The 18,475-nt window shown below is 45.3% G+C and overlaps 1 protein-coding gene and 1 long non-coding RNA gene across 2 annotated transcripts in view; both read right to left on the bottom strand.

Moving 5' to 3' along the window:
- Positions 1-18,475, bottom strand: part of LOC119869150 (immunoglobulin lambda-1 light chain-like) — a 1,083,218-nt gene that overhangs the window by 1,062,007 nt on the left and 2,736 nt on the right. The gene's annotated exons all lie outside the window — the stretch shown is intronic.
- Positions 14,610-17,599, bottom strand: LOC119877607. The gene is made up of 3 exons (XR_005379414.1): positions 17,442-17,599; positions 15,712-15,976; positions 14,610-14,848 (listed from the first exon to the last, which is right to left on the bottom strand). It is a non-coding gene; the product is annotated as an uncharacterized LOC119877607 (long non-coding RNA).

The following is an 18,475-nucleotide window of genomic DNA, read 5'->3' as shown; positions in this document are numbered from 1 at the left end:
TGCTTTCTTTAAAGGACCATTTGAATGGTACATGGTTCTCAAACCTTTATTTTCAGGCTGTAGGTGTCCTTATGTCTAAAATGAGTGTACTGTAGACAGCAAATAGATGGGTCCTGCTTTTTTAACCAGTCTGAAACCCTGCGCATTTTGATGGGGTCATTAAGCCCATTCACGTTCAGAGTTACTATTGTAAGGTATGAATTTAGTGTCATCATGATACCTATTCAATCCCTGTTTTTGTGGACTGTTTCCTTGGACTTCCTCTTTCTTTTGCAGAGTCCCCCTTAATATTTCTTGTAGAGCTGGCTTGGTGGTCACATATTCTTTCAGTTCCTGCCTATCTTGGAAGCTCTTTATCTCTCCTTCTATTCTGAATGAGAGTCTTGATGGATAAAGTATTCTTGGCTACATGCTCTTCTCATTTAGGACCCTGAATATATCCTGCCTGCGCTTTCTGGGCCTGCCAGGTCTCTGTGGAGAGGTCTGCTGTTATCCTGATGCTTCTCCCCATAAAAGTTAGGGATTTCTTGTCTCTTGCTGCTTTAAGGATCTTCTCTTTATCTTTGGAATTTGCAATTTTCCCTATTAAATGTTGAGGTGTTGAGCGGTTTTTATTGATTTTAGGCGGGGATATCTCTCTATCTCCTGTATTCTGATGCCTGTTTCCCTTCCAAGTTAGGGATTTTCTCAGCTATGATTTGTTCAAATACATATTCTGGATCTCTGTCCCCTTCGCTGTCCTCAGGAACCCCAATTACACGTAAATTTTTCCTTCTGAGGCTGTCATAAATTTCCCTTAACCTTTCCTCATGATCTTTTAATTGGTTTTCTTTTTTTTTCAGTTTCCCTCTTTTACATCAACTTGTCTTCTATGTCACTCACTCATTCTACTACCTCGTTAACCCTCGTCATTAGGCCTCCAGTTTGGATTGCATCTCTTTTAACTGATTTTTAATTTTGGCCTGATTAGATTTAAATTCTGGAGGCATGAAGTCTCCTGAATTCTTTATGCTTTTTTCCAAAGCCACTAGTAGCTTTATAATTGTGCTTCTTAATTGGCTTTTGGACATTGAATTGTTTCCAAAATTTGTTATAGTGATTTTTTTAAGATATAGAATTGGATTGCATAATGTTCAATCCTCTAAGATAAGACATCAAATTAGTAAATCAACTGATGAATATCACATGGTCTCATTAGACCCTGAAAGATCCTATGACTAAACACACTCTCTCCCACACACAAAAAAACTTAGCCCCACAGCTAAGATATTAGCCAGTGAGGTGGTGGGTGGAGTACATTTCTACAAGTTCGGAAACAAGGAAGTGTGAGTTAAATTCCATTATAATTCAACATCTTCTTCAAGTATTAGACGACACAAGTAAGAAATAAAAATTCCTGGTTAAATCATAGCATTGAGGGAATGGTCATGAAGTTATTTCAAAAGACCCAAATATATAATTCTTCCATAGATTCTTGGGGCTGGTGCAGGTGTGACAGGAGAAATCACCCCAATGAGCAAAAATAATAGGCCTTCCTATTGAAGACTACTAAGAGTATTACATGGGTCTCCAAATTCCAGAACTAGGTAAATGACCAAGGATGGAGATCCTGGATTCATCAGAGGTCAGGTGAGAGAATGAGCACCCTGAACATTTCACTCCCCAATCAATGAACTTCAGTCCAAAGAAACTCTGTGCACTAACCTGATGGGGGAGATGACCTTTCTGTGTCCTTTTAGCCCCTTTGTCTAGGAAGTGGCTGAATGACTTTGGGGACAGAGAGAAGGAGGATTGCTTCCTCCCAGATGGTTCCCCTGGAAGGACCTTGACCCATGTTGGTGGAAGCAGGAGCAACAGAAACAGAATCCAAAGGCTAAGCCTGAGCAGATGAGGAAGGGGTTCTGATCTCAGTTCCCACAGGGCTGGAGCTCTGTGTGAGCCCTGAGATGTTGTCATAGGAAAGGTTGTGAGGAGCAGCTTCCTCCTCAGGCCTCAGCCCAGCGATGGTCAGGGAGCTAGATCACCAGACAAGGAGCCAGAGAATGGATCAGGGTCCACAGAACATCTAACCATCATAAATAGATGAGGATTGGTTGCCCATTCACGGAGCTGTTTGCACTAGGACACATACTGGACACTTCTGATGTGTCCTGACTCAGAAAGAGCTGTATTCAGGGTGGCCATTTCTGCCCTGATCTGTCATGGAATCTATCCTCAGGGCAGTGGACCGTGGCACCCAGGAATCTGTGCTCAATTTAAGAAAATCACACAATATCTAGCTCCCAAGGATAGGCTTCAAGGAGAAATTTCAAAGAATGTGGAAAGACTTGGGTAAACAAATTTAGTGAGATGGATCTCAGAACTCAGTTCATATCAAAGAAGCAGCTGACTTTGCCATAAGGCCAGGGCTGCACAGGCAGTGCCACTGTTTTAGGGACAGCAGGTTTGTGTCTCACTTCCCTGTAGGCCTGGAGCACTGTGGGAGCACCAAGCGTGAGATCATAGGACTGACAATAATAATCAGCCTCGTCCTCAGCCTGGAGCCCAGTGATGGTCAGAGTGCCTGAATTGCCAGATTTGGAGCCAGAAAATTGGTCAGGGACCCCTGAGGGTCGATTCCCAGTACCATCTACAAGGAGTTTAGGGGCATTTCCTGGGAGCTGTTGGTACCAGTTCACACCAAGCATACCGATGTCATTCGTGCTTCCAGAGCAGGAGATGGTGATTCTCTGGCCCAGGGATCCAGACACTGAAGGTGGCTGATTCAGCACAGACTGGGCCCAGGACCCTGAATGGGGGAGAGACACAGAGAAAGTGATGTTCTTTTCTTTAGACAAGAGGAGAAATCAAGGCACATGTATCCTACCAGGGCCCCTTCTCTCATCCCCATATCTAATCACCTGTGCAGTGAGCAAGGAGGGTGAGGAGGAGAGGGGACCAGGCCATGGTGGAGGTCATCACTGATCCTGCCTTCAGTGGTTGCAGAGCTGAGCAGACCTCCTCTAATCTCTCCCTTCCCCTATTCAACCTCTGAGAGAGGGAGGGGCCATCCATGCAAATAAGACCCCAGGTCCCACTACCAGCGGATATTAATGGGGTGTGACTGGGAGGGGCTGAATGGGCTAGGGGTGGGAGGTCTGAGCTATGAGCCCTGACACAGGCAGTAGCAGGTGGAAAATTTCTTGTTCTGATCAACCCTTATCCTTCAGAAACAGGTGAAGGATGCTCCCTGGGTCCAGGCCTAGACACAGCATTGTATGACATGGTGACACAATGAGTCTATTAGAGATAACTCATGCCTCCTCACTACACTGTCCATTGTCAACCTCATTAGGGCCATGGCATGTGTCCCCTTATGTGGCCTCCTATCCCCACAGGGCACATTTTTACTCTATTCATGCTCCACATAGTGAGTCTGTCCACAGATCCCTGGGCTGTTCATGGGACAGGCCTGAGGTGATGTCTCTTGTAGAACCGCATAGAGGAGCATCACAGCCAGAGCAGTGATGTGTCCATATTGACACATAGCCGGGTTTGATTTCTTTCCTCTTACTTGATTTCTCTCTGGTTTGTGGAGTTCTCCTCTCCTAGAAGTTCCCTCAGCACTGAGAACCAGGGAGCGCTCTTCCCGGGTTGTGGGTAGAAGTGGTTGTGTGCATTGTAGAAGATTATACACTGGACATCCCTCAGAAATCTCTGCCAGGCCTGAGTCCCCAGCAGGGAGCACAGGGCCCAGCCCCCAGGACCAGGCTCCTTAGTGTCTATGGTCCTCAGTAAGCAGTGGAGTAGGGACCACAGGGCAGTCCCACCGCACCCCCTGCTGGTTTGAAGAGCACACACTCACCCTGGCCTGAAGACCTGAGTCCAGCAGGTTTCTGCAACTGCTGATTTGATTTCTAGATATGGTAAAACTAATATATTGTCACTTCATTCTTTTGTATCTCACCCTTGGGAGGTGTCCCAATCTTTAGGAGGTTCAGGAATGTACATCAATGGCCATTTAAGATATTTTTCCTCCAAAGAAGGCACTGCACACTTTGTGTCACTTCATTGTCCTGTGATTTTGGTTACACTTTCATTGTTAGTTTTCCATCTGCTATGCATCAAAATAAGAGTTTTTACCTACTGTCACAAAAAACTACATTGTGTTGCACATCTTCATGTTGTCATAAAAGAAAAGTTGCTCTAATTGGAGCATCATGTATGCCATTTCGCCGATGCTACGTTTACACCATGCCACACTGTCGAAAAGTAAAATGCAATGGAGGTGTCAATTCTCAGGAATTTTTTCACTGGCTTCCATCCTTCCCTTCTCTATGTGAAGAACCTTCTCTTCTGTGAATACTGCACTCACGCACCATCATTCTTCAATAGATTTGCCACTATGTGGTCTTTTCAAGGAATTTGGTTGAGGATGTAAATACGACAATTTTGCAATCCTGTAATGTGTTTGACAAAATGCATCCTTATGTAGGCAAATGGCAATTCAACAGGTACTCAGTTAAGTGAAATGTTAGCAGATTTTCATACAGCTGACCCGCATGCTGCAGTTCATTTTCTCAAGAACTTTGTCTTCTGTGCTCAGAATGTTCTCTATGATTGAGCTATTCATTTTCTTCAACCAGTAGCTGGAGCCTAGTCAGGTCCTTTCTTCTTCCCCACGTGAACAAATGGAATCCAGTTCATGGGTCTGTCACCCTCCCCAAGATGGAAGTCTATGTATTCCTCTTGTCCTCTGTCTTAATATCAATTCCTTAGTTCACAACTCCTCTCCAATCAAATCAGACCCCCAAATATAGAAAGGTCCACAGGCATAGGTCATTTTTTTATTGCCACAGATCTATTCCTCTTCATGGATTTTCTATTGAGGTGAATTTACAAATGTATTCAACAAGCTGGTCTTGAATTTGTCTTTGGTGTCCGGGTGGGGTTTCAGCTTTGTGTATTCAGTAGTAACACATACACAAAAGGAAAAATCTCAAGTGTGGGACACACAGTGAAGACAGACACAGAGAAATCTATCCATGCTGTTGATGCTCCCCAACATGAGATCACTCTGGCTATGTGGAGGCACTGCCTGTGTAGACTCCATCACCTCCTACAGAACTTCAACAACATTAACCTCTCCATGTTCTCTCCACAGCATGGCCTTGCACTTCACACTTCCCTGCTCCATTCCAGTTGCCTCAGTACAGGTGCCCAGCCCTGCCCACCTGGTGTTGGTTTTGAACACTTTTGGAAGCTCCTACATGTGAGCTGAAACTGGCCCCAGTTCTGAGAGAGCTGGGAAAGACAGGAGAAAGAGGAAGGCCATGATAGATCAGTAGATGACTAATAAGTAAAGGGGACATGCATACAAGTCTTGTCTTGATCAGCAGCAAGATGAAAGGATCCTCACATGCACTCACTAAATCTTAACTTTATGAAGAGGTCATTACTAGGTTGAGGCATGTGTACACCAAATCACTATCTCAAGGATACATTCTTGGGGCAGACTCTGGAGTAACAAGGCAACCAGAACCCACCAAACACAGACAGGACAGAGGTGAAGAGCCTCAGAGGGCCTGAACCCAGCTCTTGGGTCAATCTATGGTTACACCTATTTCTGACATTCCCCAGCAATTGTGATACAGAGTTTGTTCTGTGACCTATGCAAAACCTTTGTCATTTTTAATCTGGATTAAGGATTTCTAATTGGAGTGGGGGGTGTCTGGGTAGCTCAATCAGTTAATATCTGCCTTCAGGTCAGATCATGTCCCTGGTATCCAGAGATAGAGACCTGTGTTTGTCTCCACACAGAGCAAAGTCTGCTACTCCAGCTGACCCTCCCCACCTCATCTTCTTCCTCTCAAATTTAATTAATTAATTAATCAATTAATCAATCAATTATGTTTATAAAATTTATTTTTTATTGGTGTTGATTTGCCAACATATAAAATAACACCCAGTGTTCACCCCATCAAGCGGCCCCCTCAGTGCCCGTCACCCACTCAACCCCACCTCCCGCCCTCCTCCCCTCCCACCACCCCTAGTTAGTTTCCCAGAGTTAGGAGTCTCTCATGTTCTGTCTCCCTTACTGATATTTCCCACTCATTTTTTCTCCTGTCCCATTTATGCCCTTTCACTATTATTTATATTCCCCAAATGAATGAAAACATATAACATCTGTCCTTCTCCAATTGACTTATTTCACTCAGCATAATACCCTCCAGTTTCATCCATGATGAAGCAAATGGTGGGTATTTGCCATATCTAATGGCTGAGGAATATTCCATTGTACACATAGACCACATCTTCTTTATTCATTCATCTTTCTATGGACACCAAGGCTCTTTCCACAGTTTGGTTATTGTGGACATTGCTGCTATAAACATCAGGGTGCAGGTGTTCCGGTGTTTCATTGCATCTGAATCTTTGGGGTTAATCCCCAACAGTGCAATTGCTGGGTCATAAGGCAGATCTATTTTTAACTGTTTGAGGAACCTCCACACAGTTTTCCAGAGTGGCTGCACCAGTTCACATTCCCACCAACAGTGCAAGAGGCTTCACCTTTCTCCACATCCTCTCCAACATTTGTGCTTTCTTGCCTTGTTAATTTTCCCCATTCTCACTGGTATGAGGTGGGATCTCATTGTGGTTTTTATTTGTATTTCCCTCATGGCAAGTGATGCAGAGCATTTTCTCATGTGCTTATTGGCCATGTCTGTCTTCCTCTGTGAGATTTCTGTTCATGTCTTTTGCCCATTTCATGACTGGATTGTTTGTTTCTTTGCTGTTGAATTTGATAAGTTCTTTAGAGATCTTGGAAACTAGCCCTTTATCTGATTCATCATTTGCAAATATCTTCTCCCATTATGTAGGTTGTCTTTGAGTCTAGCTGACTGTTTCTTTTGCTGTGCAGAAGCTTCTTTTCTTGATGTTCCAATAGTTCATTTTTGCTTTTGTTTCTTTTGCCTTCGTGGATGTATCTTGCAAGAAGTTACTGTGGCCAAGTTGAAAAAGGGTGTTGCCTGTGTTCTCCTCTAGGATTTTGATGGAATCTTGTCTCACATTTAGATCTTTCATCCATTTTGAGTTTATCTTTGTGTATGGTGCAAGAGAGTGGTCTAGTTTCATTCTTCTGCATGTGGATGTCCAATTTTCCCAGCACCATTTATTGAAGAGACTGTCTTTTTTTCAGTGGATAGTCATTCCTCCTTTGTCAAATATTAGTTGACCATAAAGTTCAGGGTCCACTTCTGGATTCTCTATTCTGTTCCACTGATCTATGTGTCTGTTTTTGTGCCAGTACCACACTGTCTTGATGACCACAGCTTTGTAGTACAACCTGAAATCTGGCATTGTGATGCCCCCAGACATGGTTTTCTTTTTTAAAAATCCCTTGGCTATTCTGGATATTTTCTGATTCCACACAAATCTTAACATAATTTGTTCTAACTCTCTGAAGAAAGTCCATGGTATTTTCATAAGGATTGGATTAAACGTGTAAATTGCCCTGGGTAACATTGACATTTCACAATATTAATTCTGCCAATCCATGAGCATGGAATACTTTTCCATCTCTTTGTGTCTTCCTCCATTTCTTTCAGAAGAGTTCTATAGTTTTTAGGGTATAGATCCTTTACCTCTTTGGTTACGTTTATTCCTAGGTATCTTATGCTTTTGGGTGCAAATGTAAATGAGATTGACTCCTTAATTTCTCTTTCTTCAGTCTCACTGTTAGTGTATAGAAATGTCACTGACTTCTGGGCATTGATTTTGTATCCTACCGCACTGCCAAATTGCTGTATGAGTTCCAGCAATCTTGGGGTGGTGGCTTTTGGGCTTTCTATGTAGAGTATCATGTTATCGGTGAAGAGGGAGAGTTTGACTTCTTCTTTGCCAATTTGAATGCCTTTTATTTCTTTTTGTTGTCTGTTTGCTGAGGCTAAGACTTCTAGTACTATGTTGAATAACAGTGGTGAGAGTGGTCATCTCTGTCTCATTTCTGACCTTAGGGGAAAGGCTCCTAGGGTTTCCCCATTGAGAATGATATTGGAAAAAAAAAAAAAGAGAATGATATTTGCTGTGGGCTTTTCGTAGATGGCTTTCAAGATGTTGAGGGATGTTCCCTCTATCCCTACGCTCTGAAGAGCTTTGATCAGGAATGGATGTGTATTTTGTCAAATGCTTTCTCAATGCCTATTGAAAGGATCATATGGTTCTTGTTTTTTCTCTTGTTGACATGATGAATCACGTTGATTGTTTTACAAGTGTTGAACCAGCCTTTCATCCCGGGGATAAATCCTACTTGGTCATGGTGAATAATCTTCTTTTTTTAAAATTTTTATTTATTTATGATAGTCACATCACAGAGAGAGAGAGAGAGAGAGAGAGACACACAGGCAGAGAGAGAAGCAGGCTCCATGCACCGGGAGCCCGACGTGGGACTCGATCCCGGGTCTCCAGGATCGCGCCCTGGGCCAAAGGCAGGCGCTAAACTGCTGCGCCACCCAGGGATCCCAAATAATCTTCTTAATGTACTATTGTATCGTATTGGCTAGTATCTTGTTGAGAATTTTTGCATCCATGTTCAACAGGGATATTGGTCTATAATTCACCTTTTTGGTGGGGTCTTTGTCTGCTTTTGGAATTAAGGTGATGCTGGCCTCATAGAATGAGTTTGGAAATACTCCATCTCTTTTTATCTTTCCAAACATTTTTAGTAGAAATGGTATGGTTTTCTCATTAAACGTTTGATAGAATTCCCCTAGAAAGCCATCTGGCCCTGGACTTTTGTGTCTTGGGAGGTTGTTAATGACTGCTCCAATTTCCTTCCTGGTTATCGGCCTGTTCGGGTTTCCTATTTCTTCCAGTTCCAATTTTTGTAGTTTGGTAGAAATGCATCCATTTCTTCTAGATTGCCTAATTTATTGGTGTATAGCTGTTCATAATATGTTTTTAAAATCGTTTGTATTTCCTTGGTGTTGGTAGGGATCTCCCCTTTCTCATTCATGATTTTATTAATTTGAGTCTTCTTTCTCTTCTTTTTAGTAAGGCTGGCTAATGGTTTATCTATCTTATTAATCTTTCAAAGAACCAGCTCCTGGTTTTGCTAATCTGTTTTGGTCTCAATTCTATTGAGTTCTGCTCGAATCTTTATTAACTCTCTTCTTCTGCTGGAGTTAGGATCTATTTGCTGTTTTTTTCTCCAGCTCCTTTAGGTGCAAGGTTTGCTTTTGTATTTGAGTTCTTTCCAATTTCTGGATGGATGCTTGTATTGTGGTGTTTTCCCCCTCAGGACTACTTTTGGTGTATCCCAAAGCTTTTGAACGGTTGTATCTTCTTTCTGATTAAGTTTCCATGAATCCTTTTAATTCTTCTCTAATTTCCTGGTTGACCCTTTCATCTTTGAGCAGGATGGTTCTTAACCTCCATGTGTTTGAAATCCTTCCATACTTCTTCTTGTGATTTAGTTCTAATTTCAATGCATTTGGTCTGAAAATATGCAGGGGATGGTACCAATCTTTTGGTATGTTAAGACCTGATTTGTGACCCAGTCTGTGGTCTATTCTGGAGAAAGTTCCATGTACACTTGAAAGAATGTGTATTCAGTTGCCTTTGGATGTAAAGTTCTGTTGATATCTGTGAAATCCATCTGGTCTAGTGTATCATTTAAAGCTCTTGTTTCTTTGGAGGTGTGCTTAGAAGATCTATTGATTATAGAAAACACTACATTCAAGTCACCAAGTGGAAGTGTATTATTACCTAAGTATGTTCATGATTGTTAGGTACTTTTGTTGGATAGATCCTTTAAGTATGATATAGTGTCCCTCTTCATCTCTTCCTACAGTATTTGGGATAAACTTTAGTTTATCTAAGGATGGCTACCCCTGCTTTCTTTTGTGGACCTTTTGAATGGTACATGGTTCTCTAACCTTTTATTTTCAGGCTGTAGGTGTCCTTATGTCTAAAATGAGTGTCTTGTAGACAGCAAATAGATGGGTCTTGCTTTTTTATCCTGTCTGAAACCCTGCACCTTTTAATGGGGTCATTAAGCCCATTCACGTTCAGAGTTACTATCGACAGATATGAATTTAGTGTCATCATGATGCCTATTCAGTCCCTGTTTTTGTGGATTGTTCCCTTGGACTTCCTCTTTCTATTACAGTATCCACCTTAGTATTTCTTGCAGAGCTGGCTTCATGGTCACATATTCTTTCAGTTCCTGCTTATCTTGGAAGCTCTTTATCTCTCTTCTATTCTGAATGAGAGTCTTGCTGGATAAGTATTCTTGGCTGCATGTTCTTCTCATTTAGGACCCTGAATATATCCTGCCAGCCCTTTCTGGCCTGCCAGGTCTCTGTGGAGAGGTCTGTGGTAATCTAACATTTCTCCTTAAAAGTTAGAGGTTTCTTGTCTCTTGCTGCTTTGAGGGTCTTCTCTTTATCTTTGGAATTTGCAATTTCCACTATTAAATGTTCCAGTGTTGAGAAGTTTTTATTGATTTTAGGTGGTGATCTCTCTATCTCCTGGATCTGAATATCTCTTTCCCTTCCCATGTTTGGAAAGTTCTCAGCTATGATGTGTTCAAATACATATTCTGGACCTCTGTCCTTTTTGGCGTCCTCAGGAACCCAATTAAACAGGTTTTTCCTTCTGAAGCTGAATTTATTTCCCTTAACCTATCCTCATGATCTTTTAATTGCTTTTTGTTTTCCTCAGTTTCCCTCCTTGCCATCAGTTTGTCTTCTATGTCACTCACTCGTTCTTCTACCTCATTAACCCTCATTGTTAGGACATCTAGTTTGGATTGAATCTCCTTTAGTTGATTTTTAATTTCTGTTGACAGGCCTTTTAATAGAAGACTTCATAGTAATACATCAATGGATAGCAGCATATTTTCTCAAAAGAACTTGAAAGAGCCTTTGACAAAATCTAAAATATATATATATATATATATATATATATATATATATATATAAAATAGAAAGTCTCAAATACACTTGCAATTTGGTAACCCATTCTTTCCCTTGTGCATGTATTTAGCGCCACAGCCAGGACCTTAGCTAATGGGGTGCAGTAAGAGAATATTTTCCAAGGAACAGGGTGGTGTAACATTCAACTCCCTTATTACTCAACCTAATTCTGCAAGTATTAGATAATGCAATTAGACAAGAAAAGTCACTGGCTGCATCCTGTAATGGATGGGAATGGACAGGTAGTCATTCTAAAAGATGCAAATACAGAATTCAGGTATACATACTCCAGTCCTGGTGCAACCATAACAGAAGAAATATCCCCAATTGTATGAATAATACGTGTTCCTGCTGATGACTAATGAGGGGATGGCCTAATTCTGGAAACTTCTATGAATAGGTAACTGAAAACCCATGAATCCTGAGATGTCAGGAGTCAGATCCACATCTGCCTGTCCCTGTCATGAACTTCACTGCAAAGACACTCTGTGTCCCAACCTGATGGGGGATGTCCTTTCTATGTATTTTTGGAAACTTGGTCTAGAAAGGGTTGCTGTGAGTGACTTGATGATAGAAGGGAAGGAGGAAGCCTTCCCTCCAGGGCAGTGTCCTGGATAGCCCCATGGTGGCAGCAGCAGGAGCAGGAGAAGCAGAAGACAAAGGCTGAGCCTGAACAGATGCTGTGTTCCCGCTCCCAAAATATGAGAAAGGCGTTCTGCTCCCAATTTTCACAGGTCTGTGGCTCAGTGTGAGCCCCAAGAATATTGTACCAGGAGGGGCTGTGAGGAGAAGCCCTATCTTCATACCATAGCCCAGTGATGTTCTTGAAGCCATAGTTGCCAGACATGGAGCCAGAGAATGGATCTGGGCCACCAAGTGATCTAAATGTTATTTATAGATATAAATATAGATATAAATAATGTTATTATAGATAAGGATTTGGGAGCTATAGGTACCAGGACACACACTGCACACCCCTGATGAGCTGTGTCTCAGACAAACCTGGCTTCTGCATGTCTGTCTCAGCCCTGACCTGTACAATCTCATTGCCCAGGGCAGCCTGCCCCTGGCAACCAGGAATGTCTGTTGAATCTGAGAAAATCCTACCACGTGTTCATGCCTAAGTTGGATTTTGGGAGCTCAGTTTAAAGAGAATGTGGACAGATTTTGTAGATAAACTCTCCTGGAGTGTATCTCAGACTCCAGATTACACCAAGTAAATAAAGGAACCAGCTGACAGCCAAGGAATAGGAGCTGCAGAGGAAACCCTTTTGCTGTGGGGACAACAGGTTTGTGTCTCACTTCCCCATGGACCCAGAGCACTGTGTGAGCATTAAGACTATCCTCAGCCTGGAGTCCAGAGATGGTCAGGGAGGTTGAGCTACCAGACCTGGAGCCAGAGAATTGATCAGGGACCTCAGAGTTTCCGGTATCATCCCCATAGATGAGGAGACTGGGTGCCTTTCCTTATACTGTTGGTACCAGCTCACATAAGTATAAATTTCCAATCCACTATAATCAGTGTTGCTAGGGATTCCAGTGCAGTAGATGGTGACCCTCTGGCCCAGTGACCCAGACACTGAGGGTGGCTGAGTCATCATGGACTGGGCCCAGGACCCTGCAAGGGTGAAAGATACAGAGAAGGTGATGCTGAGGTCTGAAAACAAGAGGAGGAAGCAGGTCCTCATATGTCCTCCCAGGGCCCAGGCCCCTGTCCCCACAACCAGTCACCTGTGCAGTGAGTGAGGAGGGTGAGGAGGAGAGGGGACCAGACCATGGTGGAGGTCATCACTGATCCTGCCTTCAGTGGTCCCACAACTGAGCAGAGCCTTCCCTCATCTCTCCCTTCCCCTCTTCATCCTCTGAGAGAGGGAGGGGCTGTCCATGCAAATGAGACCCAGGCCTCTGACTCCTCCCTGGCCCAGTGTCAGGTGCCTCTGCCAGAGGATATGGGAGTGGTGGGCAGTGGAGGGGCTGTGTGCGGACCCAGGGCATGGGGATTTCCTAGCTGTGATCCCTGAGCAGAGGGCATAGGCTGTACCAGGTGGCAGGTCCCAGCTCTGATCAACTCAGATTCCCAAGCAAATGGACCCTAGTGCACTCTGGTGCATGTTGCCAGGCATACCCTCATCTGATTGGTGACTAGAAGCTGTTAGAGATAAGTTCTATCTTTCAACTTTTCTGTCCAATGTTTTCTCCATTAAGGACTTGCCAGCTGTCCCCTTCAGGGTCCTCCCATTTCCTCAGTGTAAATGTTAGGCTCTACTCAGACTCCTCAGTTGACTCCAACCATGGTGCTCTCAGCTCTTCATGGATAAGGACTGAGCTGGTGTCTCTACACAAACTACATTTAAGTCAGGATCAAGTCCAGAGCAGGTATGGGTGCCCCTAGACCCCTTCTGTGAAGGACACTCTGTATTTTTTTCTTTTGTGACACCTCTCTGTTTTCCAGATCTCTCCTTGCTCTGAGGGTCCCCATGGGCCTTGAGCACCATGATAGCATCCCCAATGCTGTTTTCACAGAATCAATACCCTGATCACCCCCAGGCATACCCTAGATATCCAGAGATCCTCTGGAGCTGAGCTGCCTACAAGGACCGACACATTTGTGGGATCCTGCGCATCAGCCTCCTCCCAGGAGAGCAGGTGTTCATGACATCTCATGGCTTTCCTGGTGACAGGAACCCTGTTACACTGAGTGTCACTGGTATTACTTGTTGATGGGGTTATGCTACTTGGAGATTATAATGCTGAGGGTGACCCTGAATTCGGGAGTGAGAGGGAAGCCTGGAAACTGCAGAGACAAACTCTACGAGAGAGGAGGAGAGAGGGGTGTCCCAAACACACACACACACACACACACACACACACACACACACACACACACTCACACACATCTAGAATGAGAAAAATCTCCATGAATGCTCAATATACCTTTCCTTAGAGGCTTAGCATGAGGACAAGTGTCCCCTGTCCCTCTTTATGCCTTCTCTACTATCTAGGGTTGATCTCCATGCACACCCATCCCACAGCAGGATTCCTGTCAGACATTCCAGAGTCCTGGAGCCTGGAGCCAAAGAAGGCCAGTGTCTGGAATGTCACTTCCCCTCAGGAGGATGGAATTGACACAAGGACGAGGAACTTGGTGCAGATGGACTCTGATAACACATCCTATGAAAAGGAAGATTGAGTCCCATGCAGCGGGAGATGTCTGTCCATTTTCATCCCTGCAGACACAAGTCTCACAGCTGAGGGGTCTCCAGGTCTCAGGAAGCACAGCACAATAGGGACCACACATTCGCCTTTTCTTGCTCCCCCAACTTCACCGATATACCTCACTGTGCCTGGGGTCCACTGGGGACTCCCTGGGGTGCCCTTGAGGGGACATTTGTAAAGGAGCTTATGACTGTGATTTCATGGAAGGAGGGAAAGTGTGTGGCTGAGTGAGTGTCCTGATGATTTTCAAAGCAAATATTCTCCAAAACAAGAAAAATAGTGTATGTGAAAATATAAATCCACTGTCTCCCGTGCTGACTATGTCAACAATGACCTTCCGTGGGGCCCCAGTGATGATGAAGGTGAAAAATTGAATACACCAGTAGCTCCTATGTGCCAACCCTCAAAGCTTGAAAGAACATCCATTTGTGGGAAATACTATAATGTCATTGCCATATTACAGAGATTGACCAGGCTGGTGGCGTGTGTGAACTACATCGAGGATGAGATCAGGAGTCAGATGGTGAACGGATTCCATGTTGGTCCACGTTCTGCTACTTCTCCTTAGAGATGGACCATGGAGACTGGAAACGACACCAAGAGCATTGTCACTTTTCTCTGAATTCCTGATATGGACACAGAGTTCAGACCTGAAGAGCCAGAGACACTGGAGCCTGAAGCACAAGGGAAAGGAGAGAAGAGGAGGGTGGGAGTGGAGGTGTTGTCAGGGAGTCTGAAGAAGCTGTGACTATTTATCAGTTGGTTCAGAGGGAGGGGAAATTGTGTCTGTGATCAAAGTGGGTGTTAACATACGGTCTATGGTTGTGTCCTCAGTCACACAAGAGTCACATTTTATGGCATGAGATGTGGGTATGAGCTTGACTGTCTAGGCCCCATTTTCTGTTGAGACACCTTATTGTGAGATCTTAAAAACTACCGTTCGGTCTGCCCCTGGTCCCCGCTCCTGAAAACCCCATCTATTCCTAAGTGACAAGAGCACTGGGAGCATCTTTTTTTGAATGAAGGGACTCTGGATGGGCTCCTGGGTGGCTCTCAGATGGGGCTGATCCCTAGAGGGATCAAGCCCTGGTCAGAGGCTGGGAACATACACCTGCCCAGCCCCATCCTTGAGAGAGAGGGAATGAGCTCCAGGAGGGTGAACATATCCCTGCCAGATGAGTGACTGCCCAGGTGTGGGGGGTCCCCCTGAAGGGCCCAGGGGATGCACAGAGCCCCTGCTGGTTACATGTCCCTCTCTGGGTCCTCAGTGTCCTGAGGTTAACATCCAGAGCTCTGTCACCAGCACTCAGCAGTGACCTGAAGGACTGTGTGAAGCACCCTGTGGGGTCTGATGTAAAGATCATGGATACAGGGTCTGTGATCTGAGAGCATCCCACATGGAGGGAAGAGTCATCCCGAAATAAGCACCCCTGTGAGAGGGGGAATGTCTACAAAACGTAAGTCATGCAAACGACTGAGCCTATCACACTCCTTGGGACATTTAGGGAGCTGCTCAGAGGAGGGCCTTTCAGCTCACCTCAAGAAAGCAGTGACCATGTTCTGCACATAGTCATAGAAGAAAAAAATCAAAGCCGGCCATAAAGATCTTCAAATTAGGATGGAAGGCAGTGATTTCACAGAAGCACCAGCATCTGGTGGCGACGTGGCCCTGTGATGGGAGGACGGACAGAACAGGGCAGGACTGAAGATACCAAGTTGTCAGGGCAGAGCAACCGAGGCAGGAACACAGCAGGTGGGGTTGCAGGTGGTTGTACTCCCAGGAGCTGCTCAGGCCTTTGTAGCTGTAGGAAGGTGAGGAGAGAAGGGGGAAGAGGACAGTGTGAACCGGGGTCTCTGCTATGACAGGCCCATCAGAGGGGCTGCTGTTGCTGCAGGGGAGCCTCAGGTAGAGAGAGGCTTCTCTGTGCATGAAGGAGTAGAAGATCTGGGGAAGGAGCACAAACACTGAATTCCTAGCTCAGAAATGGGAGACCCTGACCTTCAGGAGCAGTGCCCACGACCCGAGGTTGGTTTGCAGGCCTGGTGAGCACGTCCCAGAGAAGGTGTGGCTGTGTAGGGGGTACAGGAGCCTAGAACTGACCCAGAGCCCCCTTCCAGGTGAAGGACAGGAGACAGGAGTCCTGGAGGCAGTGTCTGTCAGTCCAGGCTGGCTCCCTGGGGCCATCCCTTCAGTGTCCCTGCAGCATGAGGGGGAATGAATCCTCATCACTGTTCTAGGTCTCCAGGAGTGAACCGGGTGTCAGATGAGGTGAGACCTGCCCCTCTTCATATTCCCATGGGAATGTTGTAGGAGAGCTCAAGACAGTAAGCATGTGTTTGGAGGAGATGTTTGCAAACCTTCACACCACAGGGGAGAAGGAGTGATGGAGGAGTATGAGCTGAATTTCCCAGGTGAGGCTGCAGTGGCCAGGACACCTGACATCATAAATAAGGGGAGATGCAGAAGGACCCCAACTTTTCCCCCCACCTGATATCCCAGGACCCAAGGCACAGGGAGGCAGAGCTGGGGGGTCTCTTTTCCCTTCAGCACTCCCAGGACGAGGAGCTCTGTATTCTCAGTACTGCTCCCCACTCCTACTTCCTCTCCCTGGTGTCTATCATGGGGAGGGGTTGGTCGGAACCCCATGAACTCTAGGGACCTGGGGCTGACAACAGGTAGGTCCTGGGCCCAGACTCAGGCAGGAGTACCTTCCTAGCTGCCAGCACCCCATCAACCCAGGGACAGGCACCCAAGATGTTGCTGCCCCAGGCCTGGTCCGCTCTGACTTAGATGAGGGGACAGGAGCCCAGAGAAGAGCTCCCTGCCCCAGTGCTGTGGGTCCCCTACCCATTGAGCTTGGAGGACAGGCCACACCCAGGTCACACCCAGCCTTCTTGAGGCTGCACCTCATGGCCCCAAATGGCTCAGAATCCCCTGCTGTGGCTCCTCCCTAGGGACTGCCTCCAACTGTCCCCACTGCTTTTCCAGGATTAGAGAGAGGCTCAGGGTAAGCACAATCCCCAGGGCAGGGAGCACATGGACAAGGACATCAGTGTTGCTGCCCCCTTGGACTCCAGCGTGGGTCCCTGAATCCTGGTCTCTCTCTATCTCTGTGTCTGCCTCTCACCCCAGCTCCTTCCTCTGTCCGCTGAGCTTCTGTCCACACTCCTGGTTGGGAGGCCACAGGCTCGCTCTGTATCATGACCTCTGTGTATGACCCCAGGTGAGTTCTACAATTTTTAGTTTGATAAGTAATCAACCTTTACTTTTCAAAGTTTCCTGAGTTGTAGCTGAAGGACCTCCTGCAGTCGTCCACAAGGGTAGGTCCGACCTTGACATTGGTTATGGAGAGGCTGACCCCTCACAACACAGGACCTTCTGTTCCTGAAGGGACAACGCTGGCTCCCACCATCTGCACCCTTGGACGTCATCGTTCAATTCCAGGCAAGGCTCCGACACATCACAATGACTGCTCCCCCGCCCGCCCTGGGGACAGGCCCTGTCATCTGGACTAAGGGGCTCATGTGCAGTTTCTCTGCTCCCTTTTCAAACTGCCTGTTCAAACTCCCTCAGGCACCACCTTCTTGTCTTCCCCCCTCAAGGAGACGGGGGTTCACACTTCGTTGGAGAAGTGGATAAGATGAACACTGGTGTTATATAGAGACAAATTGAATGCAAATAAAATATTTTTTTAAAATTAGGTTGCCTAGGTGGCTTAGAGTTTGAGCATCTGTCATTGGCTCAGGGCATGATCCTGGAGTACTGGGATGGAGTCCCCCATTGGGTTCCCTGCAGCGAGGCTGCTTCTCCCTCTGCCTGTGTCTCTGCTACTCTCTCTGTGTCTCTTACGTATAAATTAAAAAAAATCTTTAATAAAAGAAGAAAATATGCATCTACAGAGACTCCTTGCTGGCTCAGTCAGTGGGGGTAGGATTCTTGATCTCAGTTGCAGGTTTCAGACCCATGCTGTATGTAGAGGTTAGTGAAAAATTCTTAAAAATAGGAAAATATAAATGTAATATTTCCTAAAACATAGTATGATGGTGTGTGCACTCATCTGTATGGATTTCATTCCTGTTCTACATATTTTATGAGGGAAAAAGTATTAGTGATGTTAATATCAATTTGTATTAATAAACATTTTGTCTAGCATTTTCGAGAATCCATTGGTATCATGTGTAAGAAAGGAAAGCATTACAGAAAGGCACCATTTCATGCCAGCATCCCCAGGGAATATGCTCTACTGTGGTCACCAGTAAAGGGATTCACTACCTTAGGGCCTGTTTCCCAGGTTGGGAGC

Source organism: Canis lupus, chromosome 26 (assembly GCF_011100685.1).
Source record: "Canis lupus familiaris isolate Mischka breed German Shepherd chromosome 26, alternate assembly UU_Cfam_GSD_1.0, whole genome shotgun sequence".
Lineage (NCBI taxonomy): Eukaryota > Metazoa > Chordata > Mammalia > Carnivora > Canidae > Canis > Canis lupus.
Note: the sequence above shows the minus strand (reverse complement) of the source record. Positions and strands in the feature narration are given on the sequence as shown.